At 44.6% G+C, this 20545-nt stretch overlaps 1 protein-coding gene across 2 annotated transcripts in view; it reads left to right on the forward strand.

The window, feature by feature from the left end:
* The window catches only part of MMP16 (matrix metallopeptidase 16), a 224109-nt gene that overhangs the window by 167774 nt on the left and 35790 nt on the right, over window positions 1–20545 (forward strand). The gene's annotated exons all lie outside the window — the stretch shown is intronic.

Consider the following 20545-nt stretch of genomic DNA (forward strand, 5'->3'; position numbering starts at 1 on the left):
CTGTGATGTGTCTGTCAACTGGAGTGGAAACTTCCTCAGAGCAGGGTTGGTTCTTTAGACTCCACCGGACTCAAGCCGATGATTTGCAGCTCAGGGTCATGGCCATTTAATGCAACTATAGCCAGTCTCCTGTTCATGCAGCAGGAACTGACCAGTATGACACTCCTGAAAGTATTCCACTCAGCTAGGTAGTTATTCTTTGCCCAATTGACTCCCATGAGTATTGTTTACTTAAATTCTGTATGTATGATTTTTAGGTACAATAAATAAAATGCCTTTATAAGTAAAAGTTATTATCAGGCAATATTTTTTTTTCTTATTAGAAAGATCCTTTCTGATGCTGAGGTCCCAGGTTTGAAATCACGAGGTTGCCAGCTTGAGAGCAGGGTTACCAGCTTGAGTGTGGGATAGACGTGACCTCACTGTCACTGGCTTGAGCACATGGTCGCTGGCTTGAGCAAGGGGTCACTGGCTTGGCTGGAGCCCCCCAGCTAAGGCACATATGAGAAGCAATTAATAAACAGCTAAAGTGATGCAACAATAAGCTGATGCTTCTCATCTCTCTCTCTCCCTTCCTCCCTCTCTTTCTCTCTCTCTGTATCTCTCTGTCTGCCTTGCATGCAGAAAAAAAGGGGGGACCTTTCTTTGTAGCAGGAGCTGCAGCATAATTCTTGTTAGTGAGTGTCCTCATAGGGATTAGATTTAGTCAAGCCTCCTATTTACATCAAGTGCAAAATGGGTGCATTTGAGTGTGTATTTCTACCTGGGACTACAAATAAGTTACATATTATAGTATAATTGTAGATAAATAGTAGTCTATCCTTATCTACAAAGAACTTCCAGTCTTCTGGCAGCCTTCCTTCATAATCTGTGGGGAGAGCACACAACCTAAAGCATGGGAGCAAGAATCAAACACAACACTCAGGGACAGAGAAACACCACAGTGACAACAGAAGCAGCTTTGTCCTTGCTTTAGAGGCAACTTGAAGAGCGGTCCCTGAAGACTCTCCGCTGAGTCCCTGCCACCTGAGGCTGCTTTTGGGGCTGAGCTGACAAGACTGTTCAGGTGAATATTCTCAGGGTTCTTTTGGGCACAAGATAAAAGCATGGACTACTTCATTATTATGTGGTATGAAGGAAACCAGCATGGGCCAACCTTGTGCAGAATGTATGTCAGCACCCTGTATTTTCCTATATGTAAAAGAATGAAACAGTGACTGAATTCTTCTTGAAGCCGAGAATAAGTGGAAAAACTGTCTCCAGCACCTGTAGTTCTTTTAGTGCAGAAAAATCTTCAAAACAGGTTTTATCCGACTACTGACAAGCTGTTAATATCAATGGGAACCAAGGAAGGCCAGGGCTTCGCACTGGAGCTAGATAGCAAGCTTGAGGAGGTCACGCTGCATCCTAGGAAGCACAGGAAAGTGGCTTCCCAGTTAGTCCAGAGGAGCAACCCCTCCCCCACTCTAAGTGAGAAAAATATTTCATTGTTTACTTCCCTACCCCTACAGGAAAATCAAAATGGTACGGAAATCATTTGGTTCCTTTTTCTTCACCTAATTCTCGTCTCTTCATTTATTACAAAACTATTTGTTCTTAAATGTGACCGTTGTCACTTATGAGCCCCCACATACTCAATTATACTAAAGAATCACGATCCCTGTTAGTTAGGAACAGAATGTCCAGATTGGGCCTCCTCAACACTGGCTAGACTGGCACTGAAGGTGCAGTGTCGCGTAGCTGAGCCTCACGAATACCAGGTGACCCAATTTTGGTTTTTGATTTGTTTTGGGTTGTTTTTGTTTTGGCTAGATGGAAATAAGAGGTTTTTTATAAGACACAGAGAGAGATTGATTGATTTAGATAGAGATGCTTATTGAAAAAGATGGTAGAGGCTTTCACCCTCAATTACGTTTCCATAATGTGGATTTGTGACTAAACTTTTCAAACAATTGGTCAACATTGAACTTAAAAAAAATTGAACCCTTTGATTCTTCTATCCGGTAGCATATGATCTTTTGAGTTTTCATGCCAATTTGATTCTCATTTTCTGTTAAAGGTCCCCCCGTGGATCAAACTTTATTCATTTCTTTCATTTCTCTTTATTGTAAAATTTCCCTTCCTGTGTTGCACACTCCTCTGTGTCAACTCTACTGTCCACTGACATAATAGAAACAACCCTAGGGTCCAGGTTTGACACCCACCAAGCCCCGTGGTTGACATAGGGAAAAGACCCAAGTGTCACAGTCACCAGGCAGACAGACGTCTGTTGTCAGCATGGAAAGATCAGATACAGGCCCTGACAGGTGGCTCTGTGGGTAGAGCATCATCCTGGCATATGGATGTCCTGGGTTCGATTCCTGGTCAGGGCACACAGAAGTGACCATCTGCTTCTCTCCCACTCCCTCTCCTACTTCTCTCCCTCTTCCCTTCCTATAGCCAGTGGGTCAGTTGGTCTGAGAGCATTAGCTTGAGGCGCTAAAATTAGCTCGGTACACAAGTGTTGGCCCAAGACGGGGGGGGGGGGCGGGGGGCGGGTAGGGGGTGATGGGTAGGTCCCAGTTGGGGTGCATGTGAAAGTCTGCCTCACTGTCTCCCCTCCTCTCACTAGGAAGGAAAGGGAAGGAAGGAAGGAAGGAAGGAAGGAAGGAAGGAAGGAAGGAAGGAAGGAAGGAAGGAGGGAGGGAGGGAGGGAGGGAGGGAGGGAGGGAGGGAGGGAGGGAGGGAGGGAGGGAGGGGGAGAGGGAGAGGGGAGGGGAGGGGAGGGAGGGAAGGGGAAGGAGAGGGACAGAGGTAGGGAGGAAGGAAAGAAAGAAGGAAGGACAATACAGAACCCTGGTGGCTGGGCTGGGAGTAGTGAGTGGGGAGGCCATGAGGATTCCCACTTGACCTCTCCACCCAGGTGCCAGATCCTACATAAGAAAACTCAGCCACTGGTCTTTCTCTCCAAAAAAGAGCAACTCCATTTTTCCACTTATTTGATAAATGAATTCTTAAAGGTACAGCCACATTGGTTGTCTCTGCCTCCAAAATACACTCAGAATGAAGCCACTTGGTGCCCTCCTACTGTAGCAATGCTACTGAAAGTTCCCGTCATGTCCACCTCAGATTGTCCTATCCCCCCAGGTGGCTCCTGGTCCTCCCTCCCCCCACTCTAGTCTGAATACAGAGCTGCAAACATGATCTTATAAAAACAGCCTCATACCTGCCCCTGAAAGCCCTGCAGTATCCAGCTCGGAGTCAAAGCCAAGGTTCTCATCAGACAGTCCCACTGCTGGCTCTGTGTCACAGTGGTCAAGGTGTGGAAACAACCCAGATGTCCATGGTCAGGTTAAAGGGCAAATAGGAGGTAGCAGACATACACAATGGAATATTATTCAGCCTTAAAAAAGGATGAAATTGTGCCATTTGTAATAATATGGATGATCTGGGAAAACCATACTAAGAGAAATAAGTCAGATACAGAAGGAACATCACTGCATGATCTCACTTATATACAGAATCAGAGAAAAGTCAAACTCCTAGAAACAGGGAGGAGAATGGTGGTGACCAGGGGCTGGGTGGGGAGAGAAGGGAGATTTGGCCATGGGGCAAAACTTCCAGTTGTAAGATGTGTAAGTCCTAGGGACCTAATATGTGACATGGTGACTATAGTTGATAATAATGTATCATTCACTTGAAATTTGATAAGAGAGTAGACCTCTTGTGCTCTCGCCACACACACACACACAAAGAACAAGTGATAATTGTGAGGTGATACATCTGTTTCTTAGTTTCATTGTGGTGATTGTGTACACTTGCATCCAAACAACTCTGCACCTTAAACATATATAATTTTTGTCGATGATATAAATGTTTCAGTCAAGTTGGGATGGGGGTGAGGAAGCCACGGTTCTTCCTGTTGCCAGCAGGCTACAAGGCCAGCTGCATCCCTCTGCCCCACTCCAATCTACCTCCTCTCTGTCATCTGCTCACGTTCACTCACCCTGTTCCAGCCACACTGTCTCCCGTGGGTCCTCGACCTTGCCAGGCACGCCTGGCTTTGCAGGTCTTTCCCTGCCCAATGCCTAGATAGTCACGTATCCTCCAGATTTCTGCTGTGGGTGGTGAAGTAGCGAAGGCCACCTGCAGTGTCTGTTACTGTCCAGACCATCCGCTGTCACCTAGGTCTCTTCTGGGGCTAGATTCATGACAAGGAACAGCAATATTGGCAGAAATTCAGAAAAGTTCGCTGTTGTTTATCGATACTTTGTGCCATTTTTGTGATTCCCCCCCCCCCCCAGAGGATGGCTTTATCTTTTACAGTTTGGAGGATCCCCTCCCAGCTAACAGCCTAACGATGTCACTCGTTCATGTTGCTTGGTTACATGCCTGTTTACATCAGGGTGGGGTCACGCTTCATTGCCTGTATTTACTAAGGGACTGCACAGCACCCTAAACACAATAGACAATAAGCATTGTTACCTGTCTCCAAGCTCACTTTCATCATCTGAATAATGGCCGGCGAGTGACAGCATTGGTTTATAATAAGCTCAGGAGATGGTAGCTACTATGCAGCAAGACAGACTGGCCTTTTGAGTTACTCATCGTCTTCCTTAACTCCAATTTCTTTGTTATTTGACATTATTTGTGAAAATAACTTTGAGCTGAATAAAGTAAAGGTGACAAAACAGCTCTAAGTCTTAGGCTACAAGGGAAAGGAAAGGATGGTCTGTTGTTGATGTCACTTTTATGAAAAATACTCTCATAGCAGAGAATCCAAAAAGTGTTTTCCAAACAAAATACATGTAGAGATTACACAGCACAGGTAGTCACATGTAGCTCCGCACGACCAAGAAGTATACTGGTCGGGTTAACAGTACGTTTCATTGGAGTGGGTGCTCATCAGACCACAGGGAGGGTAACCAGGACTTGGTTAGCAGAGAACTAATTAAAAATGCCTTGGACCATAGGGTAGAATCACAGTCCTTACAAAATTTAGGGTAAACATTTAAGGAAGCAACTGAAATTAGGCATTATTCTGCATTTTTATGCCATTAATTGATGATAAAATATTTATATTCAGTTGTGGTTTAAGACTTACCCCTTGAAACCTTCAGATTTTTTTTATTTTCAGACCAGTTCTGTGTTGAGGCGAGTAGGTCCACGAGAAGTAGCATGGATTCAGTCACCTCCATGCCAACTGCCTCACTGGTCACTTTATTCTGGAGTGACTTTACACATTTTAAGCATGTATTTGGATACTAGTTTTTGATGCAATAACACTAATTTCATTAATAATATCAAACAATATTTAATCTATGCTTACAGGGCATAGTTTGGAGACTAATGTTTGTTTCATTATGTAAATTTCATTGTATATAAAGTTATAATGTGGACAAGGCAATCCTATGATGTCAGTCAGGCAAATTGATTTCTAGAAGTTTATTCATTATGAGCGAATCTGAAAAAACCCTTTATTTCATAGCAATACTAATCTTCCCTTTGTAGAATGTTTAATAATCTAAATCTTTCTGCATCGCAATGTACTCTCTTGTTCCATGTTTGTTGTAGCCTATATTTTTATTTTGAGATTTTTTTAGGTAAAACTTTCTCCTAGTTATGATTCGTGGTTCAGATCCCATTTACATCAGTGCAAGATTAGTGAGCAGAGAGAGCTTAGTTCAGGATTTATGCTGCACATAAAAGGTACTGTGTTTATATTAGAAGTTTTGAGAGGAGTTCATTTCTGACTTTTTCCTTCTTGTTTGGCATTTGTGACGATGCCACTGGGACCTCCTCTGTTTCTGTGAGGCACAAATGAGATGTATCCTTTTCGCTCAGTCTGGTTGTCCACGAGTGACATGAAGTTATTAAACATTCAGCCGGGTTCTTCAAGATTCCTTAAGAATTTTGCTTCTAAGGAATTTTGCAAGACCGTCTTGCTTCTATATGTTGCAAAACGGTCTTACATGTATAAATAGCTAAAACCAACTACCATTATTTGCAAATTATTGGCTAATGTATCTGTAAAATTTCATGGAAATCAACAAAAAATACTAAAACTGTCCATGATGCTCAGGAAGATGTTTCAAGCCATGGTGAAAAAAATTAAGAGAGCTTTTCTAATCAGTATTTAGACTATAGAATCGAAAATAATCCTTTTCACGCCCACAGAAAGTAACTAGCAGGTTTAACCTAACTCGTAGCACCTGGTTCGTTGGCCGCATTCAGTGAATGATTTATTATATGAGCACTGTTTTCACTTCCAACACCACCTCCTCCGCATCTAACTTCCATTAGGGAGGTTCCTCGCTGTTTAGTTTATTCTCCAATTTGTGCTTCCTCTGCTCCTTTGAAGTTGCAGAGCTTTTTATACCTTACATTTATTGACATGATTGTTTTAAAGAAACTATAGACAGTATCAATAACAAATGCATAAGATTGAAAAAAAATAGTTCGAGTATAAACTGTAGCATTAGGATGTCTTAACAACAAACAGGAAAATATTCATCGTTTCCAAAATAATAACCCACGCACAGTTATTCACTCTGGAAATAATGAAGTGAGTCTAAAATGAAGAATGGTGTTTGTTCCAGCTTTCTCGCCAGTAGGGAAACAATTTTGCAAGCAGCCCAAATTATCCAGTAATACGTACGGCAGTGGAGCAGCAAATGGTAGTACATCAACTCAGCGGCGTATAGTGTAATCACTTGAAAGTTTAATTTGGGGGGATATGTGAAACAATGAGACATGATTATAATGTTTACACAGATAAAATAGTAAATATTAAAAATGCATGTATCATGAAGTGCATTGTTTGAAATATGTGTGTTGATGAGGCATGGAAATGATAGGAAAATTATGTCAGGCAAATCGGGGCGTGATGGGATTGGGAGTGGATTCTGAGAATGCGTGCTGCTGTGATAATGGATGGACGTTTAATAGCTCAAAATAGCGTAGCATTAGGAAGATAACTGAAGGCTACCATGTCAGTGATGGTGAAGCCGTGTCATTTTCAAAGAGTTATAAGTAGCGAGAGCTGTTAACGTTTTCCTTGGACTTCTTTCTTCGGCTGTGACTGAGAATGGCCATGTTCAGTTTACAGTGACAAACTGCGGTGACGAAATTCTATCTGACCAGCGACCATGTCCAATAGATGAGGAGGAACCTGTGCCCACTCTGTTTCCACTCGAAGGAGGACGGCCTCTAGTGATGGAGCTAACGTTTGGTTTTTCTGCCCTTATGTTGTTTTGTGGGCACCATGGTGAGACTGTAGTTCGTTAGCTATAGAAATAGTTTGAAATCATGCAAAGGGACCAGGCACTGAGCAGTTAATCTCGAGCGTGTGGTTAATGTATGCAACATGGGGGTGCCGTTTGGGAGGGTTGTCAGCTCGGTGAACACCAGTGGATTGGGCGCGGTGGGGCCCTTGGCTCAGGCGTGCACGCAGCCAGGGCTCCAGCGACCTCAGCAACCGTCCTTGCTGTGAGAGCTCACGGTGTTCCCCTTCCTGCCTTGAGTGCTGTGCAGAACACCACAGTAACCGAGAGTGATGGCAGCAGAGTGTGACTGTATTCCTCAGCAGTCCTTGCTCCTAGGAAACTGACCAGCACACTCCTGCACTCATCCATGTTTATTCTTTAATCCCATTAAGTGTTGAGTGGCAACCACAGAAGAGCTAGGCATTGGGCCTGAGATGATGCCCAGGTCACTCCTGTTCTCACCACCAGGGAGATGAAGTCTCAGGGACTGGTATCTGTCACTAGATCGTCATGATCCCTGGGACTGCTGTCATAGAGAAGGCACTGGGTGCAGGGCGAGCATGCAGGGAGCTGCACACAGGCTCTCTCACCATACCCATCAGAATGTGCTGAGCTGACAGGCTTGAGGGGTGAGGAGATGGCGCTGTGCCAAGTTAAGGAAGTCACTTGTGGACCTTCAGGCTGAACTTATGAACCTGAGCAACGAGGCTGGAGAGACAAGGGTGGGGCCACGCCACGTTCGGGGAGGAGAGGGCGGAACTGTGTGCCATGTGGACAGCGTGAGGTTTTGTTCTTCCACCAGCATAGCTGCCGACAGAATTGACTGGGAGTGGCTGGGTGGGGACAGGACGCAGGGGACAGAGCTCAGGAAAAACGTGGAGCAGATGTTGGCCCTGGGAGGCAGAGTCCACTTCTAAGAGGTGGGGTTGACATGACTGTCAGCAGAGGGATTTGAGGATCAGGACAGAGAGCAGCTCTGAGAATTGCAGCTCTAGAGCTGGGTGCTGGACACTGGACCAGAGGGTCAGCATTGAATTCTTTTAAAACAAAATGTTCCCTGTAAACATCACAGGGCACTGACCTTGTGAAGGGAACTAGAGAGAGCCAGACAACAGGAGGCTGTCCTACCTGAATTGGATGAGAAGTTTTTTGTGGTTTTTTTTTTTCTGAAGCTGGAAACGGGGAGAGACAGTCAGACAGACTCCCGCATGCGCCCGACTGGGATCCACCCAGCACGCCCACCAGGGGCGACGCTCTGCCCACCAGGGGGTGATGCTCTGCCCCTCTGGGGCGTCGCTTTGCCGTGACCAGAGCCACTCTAGCACCTGGGGCAAAGGCCAAGGAGCCATCCCCAGCGCCCGGGCCATCTTTGCTCCAATGGAGCCTTGGCTGCAGGAGGGGAAGAGAGAGACAGAGAGGAAGGAAGGGGGGGGGGGTGGAGAAGCAAATGGGCGCTTCTCCTATGTGCCCTGGCCGGGAATCGAACCCGGGTCCCCCGCACGCCAGGCCGATGCTCTACCGCTGAGCCAATCGACCAGGGCAAGAAGTACTTTTGTAAATAGAAGTTCCAACGTTTCCGGTCCTCTGTACGTATATATGAATGCTGTTTACTAAAACTGTATTCAAAAAAAAGTTGTGCCATACTGTTCATCTGCCCTGTGGAAAGACAGGGAGACCTTTACAGGGAATTACCGGGTGGTGCTGAGCCACACCTCGCCTGGAACAGTGTGTGCGTTCCCAGCCGCAGGTCAGAATCGGGAAGCACAGGTTGTTGCGGTCGGAACACAAGGCCGCTTATATCCCGGAGCTGATGTCAGAGCTGGCCACTCGGGTGCCCTCCCACATCAATTAGCCTCCCCAGTCACAGTCCAGAAGTCCTTTGGAACAGAGACAGCGTTTTTGTGGAATCCTGAATCTTTTCATGTAATGTTATGAGCAGGTTAGAACATCTTTATCGTGTCTGTCAGCGTCACTATTCTGACTGCTCCCATAAGCAAAAGATCGAATAGAGGATCAAAAATAAATAATATGATTAGAATTCTGAGTGTGTGTCTACACATTGGATACTATAAACCATTCCATAAGTTGGACTTTGTGAAAATAATTATATCTGGGTATATTCCTTATTTCAGCATTTCCAAGAAAAAAAAATCAATATTAAAGTAATGGAAATTTATTTTGCTACAATTACAGTGATTAAGGTAAGGAATTTATGACAAAGAATCCATATTTATTATTCATAGATTGAGAGCAAAATAACGGTCGTATAATTCTGACATCTAAAAATTTTCACAAGTGTATCTGAAATTTTACTTACAAATTTGTAAATGTGTTCAATTGTGTTGATTTTCCTTCTTATTAGTGAATTAATTTTCGTAGTTTTCACTTGGATTTGCTTCCCCGCGTGTCTGTTAGAGCTGGGTCATGTTGGTACTTGGCACTAAAACTGTTTTCTGCTTCGCTTTCCTTGTCTTAAAAGCAATGAGTGTTAAGCATTTGCACTGTTTGGTTTTGCGGTTTTTTTTTTTAAATCTGTTAATTACCTACCTGACCATAGAACTAAATACTTGCTATGTTATGAAGAATTGGCTTTGCCCAGAAGGAGTCCTGGTCCTTGCCTTGACTTTGTGGAGGTATCCAAGTCACAACTGAGAGCAGTGTCTTCCACATGGCGGGAGTGGGCTGCTCTGGGAAAACCCGTCCTGTGATTTAGTTTGTGGTCGGGGCTCTGGGTCATGTGCTGTCAGTTGCCCTAGATACCGAATTCCTCTACGTGATCAGTCAGTCAATCCAGCATCTCAATGAAATGAAGCCTCGATAAAAACTCTGCACATGGAGGCTCAGGGGTGACTCCTGGTTGGCAGCACCTCTGAGTGTTGTCACACGCCAACACCAGGACAGCAATACACTGGGGGCGTGGAACTTCTCAGATGTTCATTTGTGAATACCTTTGGCTGATTTGGATTCTGTATTCTCTCCCTGTAAGAAACTATAACCCTAAGCATAATCGTTTTCATTGCATTTTTGGGGTCTTTCAGCTCTTAGAATAGTTTTGGGAACCCCCAAATTGCAGTTAGTTAGTCCAGCAGTGAGGTTGGTCCGTGGGGTCCTCCCTCTAATTCCGCAGGCGTACCGCCTTGCAGTTGTCGAGAGAAGTCGTGGGTGGTCTTATCCATCTGGGGAGGACTTGTGTGCTCTTCATCTCACAGTTTGGCTAACTGGAAGAATTTGATAATATCCAAATTCCCAAAATGCCTCACGATTGAACAGAGCTGCACATTCTTTCATTTAAATTCATTGTTTGGCCTGACCTGTGGTGGCGCAGTGAATAAAGCATTGACCTGGAAATGCTGAGGTCGCTGGTTCAAAACCCTGGGCTTGCCTGGTCAAGGCACATATGGGAGTTGATGCTTCCAGCTCCTCCCCCCTTCTCTCTCTCTGTCTCTCTCTCCCTCTCTGTCTCTCTCTTTGTCCCTCTCTCTCTCCTCTCTAAAAATGAATAAATAAATTTAAAAAAATAAATAAAAATTAAATTCATTGTTTGAAAAATTAAATGGCTTATGATGTAGCGTCATAATGCCTCCTTGAATCTGAACACAGCTTTGCAACTCTTAACAAACTGATGTATAGATTTCCTTACAGTGAAGACTCACTTGCAGATTGGAAGGGTAGTGCTGCCCGTCTTCCAGGTCGCAGTCCTTTCTGTCCCCAGAGTTAGGAGAGAACATTTGAGTAGCATGAATCATACATGGAAACGATCCCTGGCACCTTACTTAGTGCGAATCAGAATCGATCATATTCTGATTCAACTTAAAAATAAGCCCCCCCCCCCTTCAAGGAGTAAAAAGTTAAACTAAAATTATGCATTTCCCCCAACTCAGTATTTCAGAACCAATATCAGGAAGTTTAGGGAACAGCCATTTCAGCAGAGGTCATGCAAAGGGCCATGACAGGTAACCTCAGAAATTGTTCTGTGTCCGTACAGAGGCAGAACCAGAATCACCGCGGGGCAGGCAGGCATCACTTCAGCAATGGACATGGTCACTGCAGAAGGATGTGGTCCAGTTTCAGAGGCTGGGGTGAGATTGCTCTGCTGAGCATAATAGACACACTTTCAGTGTTTTTCAAGTTAGAATTGATAATGTTAGGATGACTTCTGTGTTGCCAACTGTGACTGTGTCTGGCTGGCAAATGTAAACATGAAAACATGCTCTCTTAGCCGGTTGACTCAGCAGTAGAGCATCAGTCTGGCATGTGGAAGTCCCAGGTTCGATTCCCGGTCAGGGCACACAGGAGTGACCATCTACTTCTCCAACCCTCCCTCTTCTTTCTCTCTTTCTCTCTCTCTCTCTCTTCCCTTCCCACAGCCATGGTTCAAGCAAAAGGGCCCTGGTCACTGAGGATGGATGGCTCCATGGCCTCGCCTCAGGTGCTAAAATAGCTCCCTGTTCAGAACAACGAAGCAGCGGCCCCAGATGGGTAGAGCATCGCCCCTTAGTGGGCTTGCCAGGTGGATTCTGATCAGGACACATGCAGAAGTCTGTCTCTCTGCCTCCCCGTCTCCTTGCCTCTCACTTAATAAAAAAAAAAGAAAGAAAATGTGCCCTCACGCTCCATGTCTGGGCAGCACTTGCTAAAAGAGCACGTGACTTTCAGGAGCCGGCTGATACTTCACAAGGTGGCAGAGCCCCTGTTGCCCGCTGGGGAGGCCTCGGTCAGTCTTCCTGACGGGCTGTCTCAGGACAAAACGTCAGTCCTGCAGTAAATTATAGACCTGTGGCCGCCAACAAATGACCAGGAACTTCAACTCCTTGTTTTGGGGTTGGTTTTTTTTTTTTGAGCTAGTTCTATAAATATTTATATTGTTTATTTTGGAAACACCAAAAGACAAAAAACAAAAATGACAGTGACCCTCTAAAGCAGGGGTCGGGAACCTATGGCTCCCGAGCCAGATGTAGCTCTTTTGATGGCTGCATCTGGCTCGCAGACAAATCTTTAATAAAAAAAATGATAATGTTAAAAATATAAAACATTCTCATCTCTTACAAGCCATTCATTTCCTACCGCTCATGTTCATGGTTGCGAGTGGCTGGAGCCAATCACAGCTGTTCTCTGGGACAACACCAAATTTTTATTGGATAATGCGTAACATACACGGGTCATTGTATGGCTCTCGTGGAATTACATTTTAAAATATTTGTCGTTCATGGCTCTCTCAGCCAAAAAGGTTCCCGACCCCTGCTCTAAAGAAACAAGAAAGCAGAAAATAAAATTTTTCACTTTTGTTCAAAATATCATTTCCAGTGACACTGGAATTTGAAATAAGAACACTGAAGTGCTGAGTCCATTTTAATGCATTATAGCCACGTATGACTTTAAGGGTTTTTTTTAAATCAATAATTTTATGTATTAAACATTTCTTCCATAAATCTCCATAGGATCAGAGAAGCAACCTGTAATCAAACCCATTAGTATTTTTTCACTGAAAGTTGTAACTAGTCCCAATAACCAGGGTAAAAAATGTCTCCAAAAGTCCTCATGTTGGTTCTGTCAGGTTCTCTTCCAGATACGTTTGTCCCAAACTCAAGACACAACTTTCGTTTCTCAAATTATGAATTTTAGCATTGGGGATGCAATCTACTTGACCCGTCATGGAATGAATGTCGTACAACAATGTAAAAAAAAACCCCAACATTTTCACTGTCTGTCCCTTTGACAGTGTTTCAGGACTAGCAGTATTGAGCGTTCCAGAACCTGGTGAGGTACAGAGAGTAGAACGTGTGCTCAAGGTTGGACTAGTGACTGTGGCTTCTTTTTGCCAGGCCCTCACCACCGTTTCCAGCGCCTTGCGTCCTGATTAGCTCTTGGAGTTGAAACACGGCTCATTGTTAACTGAATCAATCCTGCATAACCTGTGATTTGGGAAGCCTATCAAAGGCTCAGCCAGTACTCTGACAGCACTATTCAAGTAGATACTTGCAAGGATGCTCTTGGCGTTTCCGTAGACTCATTAGGTAATCAGGCGTAGATTCATGTTTCAGGGCTGTGCTCGGTGTTGAAGGGCATTGTGGGAGCGCAGAACATCACTCTAGACACAGCGCTCACTAATTCATCTGGAGGGCTTTTTCTCATTATCTTTCAAATATTTGTAAATAGGATAGGTGCCCCTTGGAATTTTCTCCTAGGTTTTAGCATATTTGGAAACATGTCAATCCCCCCATTTCCCCGATGTTATGCTAATGGGAAAGGGGCATTCAGATATCCCTTTCTTGGGGTATGGATGGGACCTGAGGTCCCAGGGATGTGTGACTTGCCCTGTGTTGCAGGTGACCAGAGCTAGAGTTGTAGTCTGTCTCCCCCCGCCCCAACCCCACCCCCACCCCCACCCTGCACTGTGTTTTGGCTTTTGTTTCCAGTGGCAAAGAGAAATTAATAAAAAAAAATTATATGGACATTTCGATTTCTGTGATTATACTAATTACAATACACTTGCATGAAAATCTAAGGTGATTTTTGAGACAAAATCAATAAAGCTTTTTTATAACTCCTCTCAGAAGATTGTTGTCTTGCCTCCCGCCACACCGCTCAGGGCTGCAGAGAACAACATATGAATGCACCATAAAATCCGTGGAACTCTGCCTTCTGTTTTTGTACCTGACGAGATCAGTCCATAATTTCGTAATCATGTGGCCCACCTTGACTCCCAGCTCCATGCCCTATGTATTAAATAGTATAGGAAGTACCACGAAATACTCTGTAAAAAACCTTATACATCATACAAATAGAGAACTTTCAAACCTGGGTCTTGACTACATAAACTTAAAGACTAGACAGAACACAGCAAACAACTTTGACAATAAAACAATTGCCCATCTTACTTGGCAATAAAAATAATGTTAACTAAAAAATTAGTTAACACTATCATTCATTAGTTAATATTGGTTCCTCTCTCTTCTAATCACTCTCAATACTTTCAGATAGTTAGAATGATATATTTATATGTTAATCCACACGTTAATAACAGAAAATAATCTTAGATTGTTTTGGTAGTAATCATATTTGTCAGTAGACCCTGTAGCTACCCAACATCATCTGTTATTTGTAAGGACTTTGTTAGGTTACAAACAGGAAACCACCACAGGGTAGTTATTTTGGACTAAAGCATGTTTGTGAAAAAGAAATTAATATAATTATCCTACATTAAATATATGGTCTAGCACTGCCCAGGTACCCACAATATATGCTTGTGTTACACATGACATAAAGAGCCCTTTCTGTTCTTTCCAGGAACTCACCCCACCTTGGAGGGGGCCCAGACAGACCTGCCTTGTATGGAGTAAATGTCAGGGTCCTTCACTTCACATCGGGAGCACAGGGTGCTTCGGGGCTGCCTCTGGCACTGCGTGGAGAGATTGTTGTCCTGAACGTCTTTGATTCTGCGTTCCAAAGATGTCACTTTAATAGCATTGTGGAGGTTGCTAGTGTTTACGTGAAAATAAGGTTGTGTTTTGTGCTCAAGGGAAACCGGCACAGCCCCTGAAATCCAGGTGTGACCCTGCAGCATTAAACCTGCCTGTCCAGGAAAGGGCCCCAAAAGAGGTCTCTCCTGCTGTGAAAAGTGCTAGTTGGGGGTTATTGTAAAATAACAGCAATTATTTGTGTTATTTTCTTAACTGCTCTTTTTTTTTTAACTGCTGTGTTAAATTTCATTTGTAAAAAAAAGTGCAAAGAATGAACAAAAAATGCAGATATAAAACAAAGTGAAAGTGTAAATCGGAATGGCTGTGCACTCTGGGATGCGAGGAGAGGCAGGAAGGGGGCCAGCTGCTGTTCCCTGGGAAAGGGCGCAGCGTCCTGAGCTTCAGTCCCTGGCTTACAAGGCCGGCTGCCTTGGTGGCTCAGGCTCGAAAAAACTGTGGACAAACAAAAGTCACTAAAGACTGGCTGACGCATGAGCTGAGATGACAACTTATCCACTTACTGTGACAACTATATTCTCTCCACAGAGAGAATAGGAATTATTTATACCCAAGGTAATTGTCCATTATACGCTGTGTAATCATCGAAGGCTGCTTCTGGAGCCCTCAGATGGTCTTAATGGCGTCCCTGGAGCCAGCGTGTTTTTGTAGCTCAGTACTTAGTTGACACTGTACCTGGTCACATGTGGTAGGTTTCAGGTCTTACGCACCCCTGCAGAGGATTGAAATGCCCCTGACCAAAATCTGTCTATTTTTACCCCCTTTTCTAGACAACAGTCAAAATCACCCATTTTCAAAACTTTTACTTATGCAGGATTTCTTTAGACTATTTAGGATCGGAGACTTCCATGTCCTCAGCGCTCTTCAGTAGGTTTGCATTTGTCCTCAGTGTCCCCAAGAGATGACACCATCTCCTGAGCGGGTCACTGCTACAGATGGCCAGCCTCATGTGGTGTAGGCTAATTTTTCTTGGTTAACTTTCATAAAGGTAAAGTGTGTGCACAATATGTAATGTTAAAGTTGCTACACGTCAGATAGGAAGTTTGGAGGATACAAATGGCAAAGACCAAATTGAGAGAGAAAAGTAAATGTATCTTTTTTTATTTGAGGAAGTACCTTTATATTTCACAATAGCTTATTTCCACGGTGAATGACTTTCATCTCCCTTTCTTGCCCAACGCATCGATCTATTCATTCATGCAATAAATATTTACAAGGTGCCTGCCTCTGCTTGGCAGCCTCCTAGGATCTGGGATGTTGCAACGAGCACCACAAAATCCTTCTCCCACAACAAGAAGCTTGATTTGAGTGTGTGTGTGGGGGGGGGCAGTCAGAAATCAAATAAATATACCTAAGTGTAGAAGCCATCAAGAAATGCAGTTAAGGCCCTGGCCGGTTGGCTCAGCGGTAGAGCGTCAGCCTGGCGTGCGGGGGACCCGGGTTCGATTCCTGGCCAGGGCACATAGGAGAAGCACCCATTTGCTTCTCCACCCCCATCCCCTCCTTCCTCTCTGTCTCTCTCTTACCCTCCCGCAGCCAAGGCTCCATTGGAGCAAAGATGGCCCGGGCGCTGGAGATGGCTCCTTGGCCTCTGCCCCAGGCGCTAGAGTGGCTCTGGTCACAGCAGAGCGACGCCCCGGAGGGGCAGAGCATCGCCCCCTGGTGGGCAGAGCATCGTCCCTGGTGGGCGTGCCGGGTGGATCCCGGTCGGGCGCATGCGGGAGTCTGTCTGACTGTCTCTCCCCGTTTCCAGCTTCAGAAAAATACAAAAAAAAAAAAGAAATGCAGTAATGGGATGACAGAGGTAGAAGTCGGGCACTAAGACAGGTGTGCAGGACTGGTCTAGTTTGGGTAGCCAAGGGGGATCCTTCCGAAGAGGTGACGTGTAGAACACCAAGGTTTAAACAGCAACAGGAACCAGCAGTGCAAAGACACAAGAAACGAACATTGTGGTTAGACCCACAGCTGAATAACGTTTTTGCTTCTGAAAGTGGTAGTAATGGTGCCTCTGCCTGTGATACTCATGAACCTTCAGCTGACCACACTGGCAGGGTGGAGGGAACATCCTAAGTTCTTGATCAATAGTTATGGGAGGGAGTGCGAGGCTGGCTGAAAAGGGGGAAAGGATTGAGAAGTACACACTGACAGGTTCAGAATAGGAACAGGGATCTAAAGTGCAGCACACAGAATATAGTCATTGTATTTTTTTTTGTAATTGACTATATATAATAATGTAATATTGTAATAACTTTGTAGGGTGCCAGATGGGTACTAGACTTATTGGCGGTCATTTTAAGGTATATACGGTAAATGTCTAATGCCTGTGTTGTACACCTGCAACTAATATTGCATGTGAACTGTACTGTAATTGACATTTTTTTTAAGTTTTTAATATCTAGGTATAGTGTTTCTGATAACAATTCGCACAAGAAATATAGATGCCTTAAGATTATCTTCGTCAACATTCTTCCATTGTCTTGGCCCATTATGGCATTTCGGGATTATTTTATCAGTAATTCAGGAGCCTCAAAAAAAATCTCATGGGAGCATATTGTAACATCCATTGAGGACTAAAGTAGCACACAGTTCAATATAAACACGTGTGTATTTGTCCAGGACACAGCCACTAGTCACATGGTGCTCTTGGGCACTTGAAATCTGATGTCACTGAGAAACTGATTTTTCAAATTATATATAAGTAATTTAAATGAAGTAGCCACATGTGGCTAATGGCTACCATATGGACAGCAGATCCAGAGAATTCACTGTAAATAATTTGTGTTTTATACCATATAAATTAATTTAAAATTCTGAAGCCACAGTTTTGAAATATTAAAAAGAGGTAAAAAAGGGATTTTCATACCTTCGTGTGAAATAGACTGGTTTAAAGAAAATCTCAAATGCAGTGCATTTTGAATGAATCAGTCATGCTGTGGCCACGACCCTTTCTCATCTGTTTCTTCTTTGGCACAGACAGAAATACGGTTTCCTCCCCGTGGTGGCTTCAGAGGCGGTGGCACCACAGTCTACACAGGCAGGAACTGAACCAGAACCGTATACAAAAACCCATTATATTGAAGCGCATTCATCTCTGTTCCCTTGATGAGTTTTGTGTTCACAGAAATAATTTCCACTATTTGTGACTAGTGAGAAATCCCAGAGAAAGAATCTGATGGAGGAAGAAAAAAATCTAGGGGGCAAGTGTAGGTATTAATGGTGTGTCAAAAAAAGAGAGAGAGATAGAGAGAAATCACTTAATAAGAAGAAATGGTAGCAAAGAAATACTGCAAAGCAACAGGTGATCTATTCCTTGGGTGTGATAGGCATTGACTTCCTTTCCTGTAATGCCTCTGAGGTATCCCACGGAGGTCAGGGCAGCACCATCCCTCCTCACAGAGGATTCTGAAATTCCTCTTAGTATGCAGATCTTTCAAGGGGAAGACATGCCGTCTCTTTCATGCAGGACCGTGACTGCGTGAAGCCTCTGTACTTGCACAAAGTGTCAAACCTCTTGCATTGCTGTTCTTTTCTCTCATCCTTAGATTCCTTGTCGCTCAGAATAATGTTCAGAAATCATTGGACCACATCAGTAGTTGTTCAAGGCTCTTTTGTTTGTCTGAGTCATTAGGAAGCTTATTTGGCCCTGGCCAGTTTGCTCAGTGGTAGGTGTTGGCCCGGTGTGTGGAAGTCCTGGGTTTAATTCCTAGTCAGGGCACACAGGAAAAGCCTCCATCTGCTTCTCCACCCCTCCTACTTCTCTCTCTCTTTCTTTCTCTCTCTCTCTCTCTCTCTCTCTCTCTTCCCTTCCCTCAACCATGGTTCAAGCAATTTGGCCCGGTCACTGAGGATGGCTCCATGGCCTTGCCTCAGGCGCTAAAATAGCTCCGTTCGGAGCAATGGAGCTACGTCCCAGATGAGCAGAGCATGGCCCTCTAGTGGGCTTGCCAGGTGGATCCCAGTTGAGGCATATACGAGAGTCTCTCTGCCTCCCTGCATCTCTTAAAATAAATAAATAAAAAGAAAAGGAACCTTATTTAATTTATTGTGGAGAAGTTTCTCCTCTTTTTCTTCAACAGTGAACACTAGTGCTGATTCATCTGGGTGTCACTGGGTGAAAATGAAGCAGTAACACAGGGCTCCCCAGCTGCTAATGATTGTGACAATCTGAGCCTCTCATACACACGGACACACACAGGCAGACACACTCATACACATGTACACACCCCCGCACACACACATGGCATTAGAACTGTTCTTTGTTCCTAAGGCAAGAGGACAGTTACCTCCTGAGCTCCCCATTTAAGTAAATCAACTCCAGCAAAACAATAGCCACAGAAAGGCTTTCCCAGGGCAGATTAGCATAAAGCAATTAGTCATGGTGATGAGGATTAGCCTGTCCTGTTGTGGCAACAGCCTTTGTGAACCCTGAATCACCTCCTTAGGAATCTGTAAGGGCTCTGTGCTTAGGAATTTCTGCGGAATTCTGTCCACCCTTATCTCTCAGGAGCAAACCTCTAATTCTGCACAGGCCTTTAACACCTAAATGTGTTGACAAGTGACTTTGTCAGCCTCCTGCCCCCACCCCCAGGCCTCAGAGCTTTAGCGCTGTCTTGTGGCTCTGTTTCTGCTTTGTGTCTGTTGCTGCTGTCTCCCTTCTTTCCACAACGCTTAGCCCCCTGGGCTCCTGCCCCGTAGGGTGAGGTCTGGGAGAAAGAGTATGACCAAAGAGGAAGCAGAAGTATAGTACACGATAGTGCCCTCCAGCCCTTCGATTCTGCCCGTGTCGCATTGGAGACTTCTGTGTCTCAGCCTTCGCAGCAGGACCGCCTAGTGGCGCATTGGCCCAGGGCACCGCAGGACGCCCTGGGGATAAGCAAAAGGGTCACCCATGAAGCCTGAATTGAGGCTTTAAAATAAATCTGAGAGAGAAGGAATGATAATGATGTTCCGAAAACGAGGGGAATGAGCAAAGGGGCTGGTGAATGAGTGAGTTGTGTCCACATGGGGCTGTGGGTGCCTGGGGGCAGAGCGGAGGCTGCGAGGGCTTCCTGTGGGGACACTGGGGCTCAGTATGGACAGCCAGCCCTGCACCCAGGTCGAGGGCTAGATTTCTCTCTCTTTAGTCTGCTCAGTTTTCCTCTCTGTCTTGCCGCTGGGCACGGCGCCAGGGCAAGGGAGGGCCTTGTTTAAATGGAACAGAGGGGCCCTTGCTCTGACTGGACAGGGAGTAGATGAACGAGATAGTCTCAGAGAACAATGGGTAGTATCAATACAAAGAAAATAAAACGTGATGAGTTGATAGAAAAAGATTGAGGAGGCCACTTTGTGTTTCTTACTGAGTTTATGGGGGTGACGTTAACTAATGAAATTCTATACAATCTCAGGTGTACAACTCTAATACTCATTGGTATACTGTCTTGTGTGTTCACCACCCAGTCAAGCTGAGGTGACCACTTTGGAGTCGATGGTTACACAGTTAAACTGGATGCACTGCCCTGTGTACCTTGAGTCGAAAGAACCCTGTGCTTCATTCAGCAGGAGGACAGCCTTTGTCGTAAATGATGCATTTTTCCTCAGGTCACAGAAGAAGGGATGGTAATTTTGATAAGTGTACTAATGACACCACTGTCTCCCACTCATTACAGTCCCTGAATGGTGGCCACACTTAATTATTTTTTTTTTACATCCATTACCATGCATAGTTCCAAAAATTCTGTTTCTTTTTATTTTACTTGAATTTATTGGGATGACATTGGTTAATAAAATTATATCGGTTTCAAGTATACAATTCCACAACACATCATCTGCACACTGCATAGTGTG

The sequence above is a fragment of the Saccopteryx leptura genome, chromosome 3 (assembly GCF_036850995.1).
Source record: "Saccopteryx leptura isolate mSacLep1 chromosome 3, mSacLep1_pri_phased_curated, whole genome shotgun sequence".
NCBI classification, from domain to species: domain Eukaryota; kingdom Metazoa; phylum Chordata; class Mammalia; order Chiroptera; family Emballonuridae; genus Saccopteryx; species Saccopteryx leptura.